Genomic DNA, 8,333 nt, shown 5'->3' with positions numbered 1-8,333 from the left:
GGGAGTCTCTGGGGGTGTCTGGGGGTCTGCGGGGGTCCTTGGGCGGTCCCTGGTGATCTATGGGGAGTCTCTGGGGGTCCCTGGGGAGTCCCAGTGGGCTCTCTGGGGGTCCCTGGGGGGTTTCTGAGAGTCTCTGGGGGTCTCTGGGGGGTCCCTGGGGGGGCCCCGGGGGTCCGTGGGGGCGTCTGGGAGTCCCTGGGGGGTGTCTGGAGGTCTAGGGGGGTCCCTGGGGTGTCTGGGGGTGTCTGGGGGTCTCTGACAGTTTCTGGGGGGTCTCTGGGGGAAACTGGGGGTTCTCTGGGAGATCTCTGTAGCGTCCTGGGGGTCCCTGGGTGTCCCTGGGAGTGTCTGGGAATCTCTGGGGTCTCTGGGGGTCCCTGTGGAGTCCCTGGGAGGGTCCTCTGGGGGTCTCTGGGGTCCTCAAGGAGGTTGGCCGAGGGACGGCATTTCGGGCACCGGAGCTCCCCACGGGGTGGTTGCCGAGGGGCGACACCTCGGGCACCGGGGGTCCCCAAATGGGGGGTCCCCAAGGGGCGACGTTTCGGGCGCCGGAAGTCCCCGAAGGGGGGGGTTGCCGAGGGGCGACACCTCGGGCGCCGGGGCTCCCCAAGGGGGTTCCCCGAGGGACGACATTTCGGGCACCGGGGGTCCCCAAGGGGGTTCCCCGAGGGACGACATTTCGGGCACCGGGGATCTCTGTGGGGGTCTCTGGGGTGTCTCCGGAGCATCTCTGGTGGTCTCTGGGGTTCTCTGCAGGTCTCTGTGGGATCTATGGGGGTCTCTGGTGGATCTATGAGGGGTTCCTGTGGGTCCCTGGGGTCCTCTGGGGGTCCCAAGGTGGGTCCCTGGGGGTCTCTGGAGGTCCCTGGGGGTCTCGGAGGGGTTTCTCGTGATCTCTGGAGGGGTCTCTGGAGGTCCCTGGGGGGCATCTCGTGATCTCTGGGCGGTCTATGGGGGTCCCTGGGGGGTCCCTGAGGGTCTCTGGGGGTCTCTGGTGGATCTTTGAGGGGTTCCTGTGGGTCCCTGGGGGATCTCTGAGTGTCTCTGGGGGTCTCTTGGGGTCTCTATGAGTCTCTGGGGGTGTCTGAGGGTCCCTGGGGGGTCTCTGGGAGTCTCTGGGGGTGTCTGGGGGTTTCTGGGGGGTCCCAGGAGATCCCCAGGGGAGTTCTTTGGGGGTCACAGGGGGGGTCTCTGGGGTTCTGTGGGGGTCCCTAGGGGGTCCTTGGGGGCCCCTGTGGGGTCTCTGGGGGATCTCTGAGAGTCTCTGGGGGTCTCTGGAGGGTCTCTGGGGGTCCCTGGAGGTCTCTGGGGGTGTCTGGGGGTCCCTGGAGGGGTCTGGGGGTCTCTGGGGTTCTCTGGGGGTCTCTGGGGGCATCTGAGGGTCCCTGGCGTGTGTCTGGGGGTCTCTGGGGGTCCCTGGGGTGTCTCAGCGTGTGTCTGTGAGTCCCTGGAGGTCTCTGAGAGTCTCTGGGGGGTCTCTGGGGGTCCCTGGGGGTCCCTGCGGGTCTCTGCGGGTGTCTGGGGGTCCCTGGAGGGGTCTGGGGGTCTCTGGGGATCTCTGGGGGTCTCTGGGGGCATCTGAGGGTTCCTGGCGGGTGTCTAGAAGTCTCTGGGGGTCCCTCAGGGGTCTCTGCGGGTCCCTGAGGGGTCTCTGGGAGTTTCTGGGGGCCCCTGGGAGTCTCTGGGGGTGTCTGGGGGTCTGTGGGGGTCCTTGGGCAGTCCCTGGTGATCTATGGAGGGTCTCTGGGCGTCCCTGGGGGATCTCGGCGGGTGTCTGGGAGGCCCTGGAGGTCTCTGAAAATCTCTGTGGGGTCTCTGGTGGTCCCTGGGGGGTCCCTGGGGGTCTCTGGGGGTCTCTTGGAGTCTCTGGGGTCTCTGGAGGTCCCTGGGGGGTCTCTGAGGGTTTCTGGGAGTCTCTGGGGTGTCTGGGAGTCTCTGGGGGTCCCTGAGGGGTCTCTGCGGGTCCCTTAGGGATCTCTGGGAGTTTCTGGGGGCCCCTGGGAGTCTCTGGGGGTGTCTTGGGGCCTGCGGGGGTCCTTGGGCGGTCCCTGGTGATCTATGGGGAGTCTCTGGGGGTCCCTGGGGAGTCCCAGTGGGCTCTCTGGGGGTCCCTGGGGGGTCTCTGAGAGTCTCTGGGGTCTCTGGGGGTGCCCTGGGGGGGGGCCTGGAGCTCCGTGGGGGCGTCTGGGAGTCCCTGGGGGGTGTCTGGAGGTCTAGGGGGGTCCCTGGGGTGTCTGGGGGTGTCTGGGGGTCTCTGACAGTCTCTGGGGGGTCTCTGGGGGAAACTGGGGGTTCTCTGGGAGATCTCTGTAGCGTCCTGGGGGTCCCTGGAGGGTCCCTGGGAGTGTCTGGGAATCTCTGGGGTCTCTGGGGGTCCCTGTGGAGTCCCTGGGAGGGTCCTCTGGGGGTCTCTGGGGTCCCCAAGGAGGTTGTCCATGGGGCGACACCTCGGGCGCCGAGGCTCCCCAAGGGCGTGCTGGCCGAGGTGCGACACCTCGGGCGCCGGGGTTCCCCAAGGGGGTGTTGCCGAGGGGCGACACCTCGGGCGCCGGGGCTCCTCGAAGGGGGGGTTCCCGAGGGACGACATTTCGGGCACCCGGGGTCCCCAAGGGAGGTTCCCGAGGGCCGACATTGCTGGGCTGTGGGCAATGGGGGTCTCTGAGTGCCCCAGGCACCCCCTGACCACTCTTACCTCCCCTTACCTCCCTGTGACTCCTCTGAGACCCACCTTACCACCTTCATCCACTGTGAGACCCCCCTCATTCGTCTCTGACTTCTCCTGGATCCCTTTGGACCCTCCTGAACTCCCCTGAATCCCCCTTGGACTTTCCTCAACTCTCTTGGACCACCTTGCACCACCCCCCAGCCCCCCTTGACACTCTCAAAAACCTTGGACCCTCTTGAATCATACTTGGACTCCCCTGGACCCCTCCAAACCCCCTGAAACCCCCTAGACCCCTCTCAAACCTGCCTGGGACCCCTTGGACCCTCCTTAGACCCTTCTGGACCCCTTTGAACCTTTCTGGACACCTCTGAGACTCCCCTGGACACTCCTGGACCCCCCCAAAACCCCCTGGACCCTCCGAATCTCTCCTGGACCCCCTTGGACCCCTCTGAAACCCCCTTCCACTCCCTTAAAACCCCCTGGACCCTCCTGAACATTCCTGGACCACCCTGAATCCTCCTAGGGCCCCCATGGACCACCCCCTCATACCCCCAGGGAAAACCCCTGGACCCTCCTGGACCAACTTGAACTCTCCTGGACCCCCCAAAACACTTTGGACCCCTCTGGACCCCCCTGGGCCCTCTCGGACTTCCCTGGACGTCCCATGTCCCCTGCATGTCCCCCCATAGCCTTCCCATGTCCCCAATGTTCCCCCCATGTTTCCTCCATGTCCCCTGCGTCCCCCATGTCCACCCCATCTCCCTCATGTCCTCCCCATGTCCCCCTCGATGTACCCCCATGTCCCCCTGATGTCCTCCCATGTCCTCCTGATGTCCCCCCCCATGTCCTCCCCGTGTCCCCCCCCATGTCCTCCCCTTGTCCCCCCATGTCCCCCCAATGTATGTCACTCCATGGCCTCCCAAGACACGCAGCTGCCAGCACAGGACACACACAAATCCCTCCGAAATTCTGGAACACGACATTCCTCTGCAGGGCTGAAAACAAGACGGGGAGGCTTTTTTCCTTTCCGTAGGTGGACTAATGCCCCCAAAACCAGGGAGCTGGGACAGTGGCTGCTCCCTGCACTCTGCTGCACTTTCCACAGCTCCTTCGTTGACTTCCTGGTGGATTTGTGCATCCTCTGAAGGTGGCACTTCTCTGCAAAGCAACTCAGCAAATCCCTTCAGTTTGATTTGTTTCCAGATTTTTCTCCCTAGCACCACAGAGCTCAAAAAGGAAACCAGAAAACCAGGAAAAAAACCCAAAGAACAAAAAATCGCACCGTGCCAACCCCCAGCTCCTCCCACAAAGCTCAAGGGGTCCCATGTGTGTCCCCGCCACCTCCAGCTGGCCACCAGGCCCCCAGACCTGAGGGAAATCTGAGCAGATACTGAGAAACCTCCTTTGCTGAGCACACTCATCACTGCAGTCCTTCAGGCTTTGCAAGAGTCTGTAGGGATCAGACCCCAATTCCAATCCCTGACTACCTTTCTAACAGGTTTTGTTAGACACACACGGGGTGGTCACTCCAAGAACAGCACACAGAGACTGCACAAGGCATTACAGGATTGCCACGAAGAACAGAAGTACCTTTTCTTTCACATGGTTTTTCCTCTGCAATGACTACCGACTGGTCTGGTTCGTACTGGACATTTCCCTTGAGGATTCAGGGCCCTCTGGTGAGGTGGGGTTGTTTAGGGCTGATCCTCACAGGCCCAGACCAAACCCAGCCACCCCATCACTGCTGCACGTGGGAGCAGATGGAAATCTCAATACAGCACATAAATGCTCCCCTTCCCTACTACTCAGTCTTTCCTTACAGATGCAAGGAGCAGATTTACTCCATCCTTTGCAGGGACTTGCTTAACTCCTGGCACTGTCCCTGTCCCAGGGAAGCTGCACTAGGACTGTGGGTCTGGGTCCTCTCCAGGCACAATGCAGCTGCTCATATTAACAGCATCAGCAATGCCCTCATTTTTTAGCAGGTCAAACTGCCGAGATACAATCCCAAGAAAAGCAATTCTTTTCCAGACTGTCACTGCATTCAGGCTGGTGCTCAGCATGCACAGAACCTGCAGCACAGACACAGCAGAGGGCTCAGGGACACTCAGCATGCACAGACCCTACAGCACAGACACAGCTGAGGGCTCAGGGACACTCAGCATGCACAGAACCTGCAGCACAGACACAGCTGAGGGCTCAGGGACACTCAGCAGGCACAGAACCTGCAGCACAGACACAGCAGAGGGCTCAGGGACACTCAGCAGGCACAGACAGAGCAGCACAGACACAGCAGAGGGCTCAGGGACACTCAGCAGGCACAGAACCTGCAGCACAGACACAGCAGAGGGCTCAGGGACACTCAGCAGGCACAGAACCTGCAGCACAGACACAGCAGAGGGCTCAGGGACACTCAGCAGGCACAGACAGAGCAGCATAGACACAGCACAGGGCTCAGGGACACTCAGCAGGCACAGAACCTGCAGCACAGACACAGCAGAGGGCTCAGGGACACTCAGCAGGCACAGAACCTGCAGCACAGACACAGCAGAGGGCTCAGGGACACTCAGCAGGCACAGAACCTGCAGCACAGACACAGCAGAGGGCTCAGGGACACTCAGCAGGCACAGACAGAGCAGCACAGACACAGCAGAGGGCTCAGGGACACTCAGCAGGCACAGACAGAGCAGCACAGACACAGCTGAGGGCTCAGGGACACTCAGCATCCACAGAACCTGCAGCACAGACACAGCAGAGGGCTCAGGGACACTCAGCAGGCACAGACAGAGCAGCACAGACACAGCAGAGGGCTCAGGGACACTCAGCAGGCACAGACAGAGCAGCACAGACACAGCAGAGGGCTCAGGGACACTCAGCAGGCACAGACAGAGCAGCACAGACACAGCAGAGGGCTCAGGGACACTCAGCAGGCACAGACAGAGCAGCACAGACACAGCAGAGGGCTCAGGGACACTCAGCAGGCACAGACAGAGCAGCACAGACACAGCAGAGGGCTCAGGGACACTCAGCAGGCACAGACAGAGCAGCACAGACACAGCAGAGGGCTCAGGGACACTCAGCAGGCACAGAACCTGCAGCACAGACACAGCAGAGGGCTCAGGGACACTCAGCAGGCACAGAACCTGCAGCACAGACACAGCAGAGGGCTCAGGGACACTCAGCAGGCACAGAACCTGCAGCACAGACACAGCAGAGGGCTCAGGGACACTCAGCAGGCACAGAACCTGCAGCACAGACACAGCAGAGGGCTCAGGGACACTCAGCAGGCACAGAACCTGCAGCACAGACACAGCAGAGGGCTCAGGGACACTCAGCAGGCACAGAACCTGCAGCACAGACACAGCAGAGGGCTCAGGGACACTCAGCAGGCACAGAACCTGCAGCACAGACACAGCAGAGGGCTCAGGGACACTCAGCAGGCACAGACAGAGCAGCACAGACACAGCAGAGGGCTCAGGGACACTCAGCAGGCACAGAACCTGCAGCACAGACACAGCAGAGGGCTCAGGGACACTCAGCAGGCACAGACAGAGCAGCACAGACACAGCAGAGGGCTCAGGGACACTCAGCAGGCACAGAACCTGCAGCACAGACACAGCAGAGGGCTCAGGGACACTCAGCATGCACAGAACCTGCAGCACAGACACAGCAGAGGGCTCAGGGACACTCAGCATCCACAGAACCTGCAGCACAGACACAGCAGAGGACTCAGGGACACTCAGCAGGCACAGAACCTGCAGCACAGACACAGCAGAGGGCTCAGGGACACTCAGCATCCACAGAACCTGCAGCACAGACACAGCAGAGGGCTCAGGGACACTCAGCAGGCACAGACAGAGCAGCACAGACACAGCAGAGGGCTCAGGGACACTCAGCATGCACAGAACCTGCAGCACAGACACAGCAGAGGGCTCAGGGACACTCAGCAGGCACAGAACCTGCAGCACAGACACAGCAGAGGGCTCAGGGACACTCAGCAGGCACAGAACCTGCAGCACAGACACAGCAGAGGGCTCAGGGACACTCAGCATCCACAGAAGCTGCAGCACAGACACAGCAGAGGGCTCAGGGACACTCAGCAGGCACAGAACCTGCAGCACAGACACAGCACAGGGCTCAGGGACACTCAGCAGGCACAGAACCTGCAGCACAGACACAGCTGAGGGCTCAGGGACACTCAGCAGGCACAGACAGAGCAGCACAGACACAGCAGAGGGCTCAGGGACACTCAGCAGGCACAGAAGCTGCAGCACAGACACAGCAGAGGACTCAGGGACACTCAGCAGGCACAGAACCTGCAGCACAGACACAGCAGAGGGCTCAGGGACACTCAGCATCCACAGAAGCTGCAGCACAGACACAGCAGAGGGCTCAGGGACACTCAGCAGGCACAGAACCTGCAGCACAGACACAGCAGAGGGCTCAGGGACACTCAGCATCCACAGAACCTGCAGCACAGACACAGCAGAGGGCTCAGGGACACTCAGCATCCACAGAACCTGCAGCACAGACACAGCACAGGGCTCAGGGACACTCAGCATCCACAGAACCTGCAGCACAGACACAGCTGAGGGCTCAGGGACACTCAGCAGGCACAGAAGCTGCAGCACAGACACAGCAGAGGGCTCAGGGACACTCAGCAGGCACAGACAGAGCAGCATAGACACAGCACAGGGCTCAGGGACACTCAGCAGGCACAGAACCTGCAGCACAGACACAGCAGAGGGCTCAGGGACACTCAGCAGGCACAGAACCTGCAGCACAGACACAGCAGAGGGCTCAGGGACACTCAGCAGGCACAGAACCTGCAGCACAGACACAGCAGAGGGCTCAGGGACACTCAGCAGGCACAGACAGAGCAGCACAGACACAGCAGAGGGCTCAGGGACACTCAGCAGGCACAGACAGAGCAGCACAGACACAGCTGAGGGCTCAGGGACACTCAGCATCCACAGAACCTGCAGCACAGACACAGCAGAGGGCTCAGGGACACTCAGCAGGCACAGACAGAGCAGCACAGACACAGCAGAGGGCTCAGGGACACTCAGCAGGCACAGACAGAGCAGCACAGACACAGCAGAGGGCTCAGGGACACTCAGCAGGCACAGACAGAGCAGCACAGACACAGCAGAGGGCTCAGGGACACTCAGCAGGCACAGACAGAGCAGCACAGACACAGCAGAGGGCTCAAGGACACTCAGCAGGCACAGAACCTGCAGCACAGACACAGCAGAGGGCTCAGGGACACTCAGCAGGCACAGAACCTGCAGCACAGACACAGCAGAGGGCTCAGGGACACTCAGCAGGCACAGAACCTGCAGCACAGACACAGCAGAGGGCTCAGGGACACTCAGCATGCACAGAACCTGCAGCACAGACACAGCAGAGGGCTCAGGGACACTCAGCAGGCACAGAACCTGCAGCACAGACACAGCAGAGGGCTCAGGGACACTCAGCAGGCACAGAACCTGCAGCACAGACACAGCAGAGGGCTCAGGGACACTCAGCAGGCACAGAACCTGCAGCACAGACACAGCAGAGGGCTCAGGGACACTCAGCAGATCACAGACAGAGCAGCACAGACACAGCAGAGGGCTCAGGGACACTCAGCAGGCACAGACAGAGCAGCACAGACACAGCAGAGGGC

The sequence above is a fragment of the Pithys albifrons genome, unplaced genomic scaffold, assembly GCF_047495875.1.
Source record: "Pithys albifrons albifrons isolate INPA30051 unplaced genomic scaffold, PitAlb_v1 scaffold_46, whole genome shotgun sequence".
Lineage (NCBI taxonomy): Eukaryota > Metazoa > Chordata > Aves > Passeriformes > Thamnophilidae > Pithys > Pithys albifrons.
Note: the sequence above shows the minus strand (reverse complement) of the source record.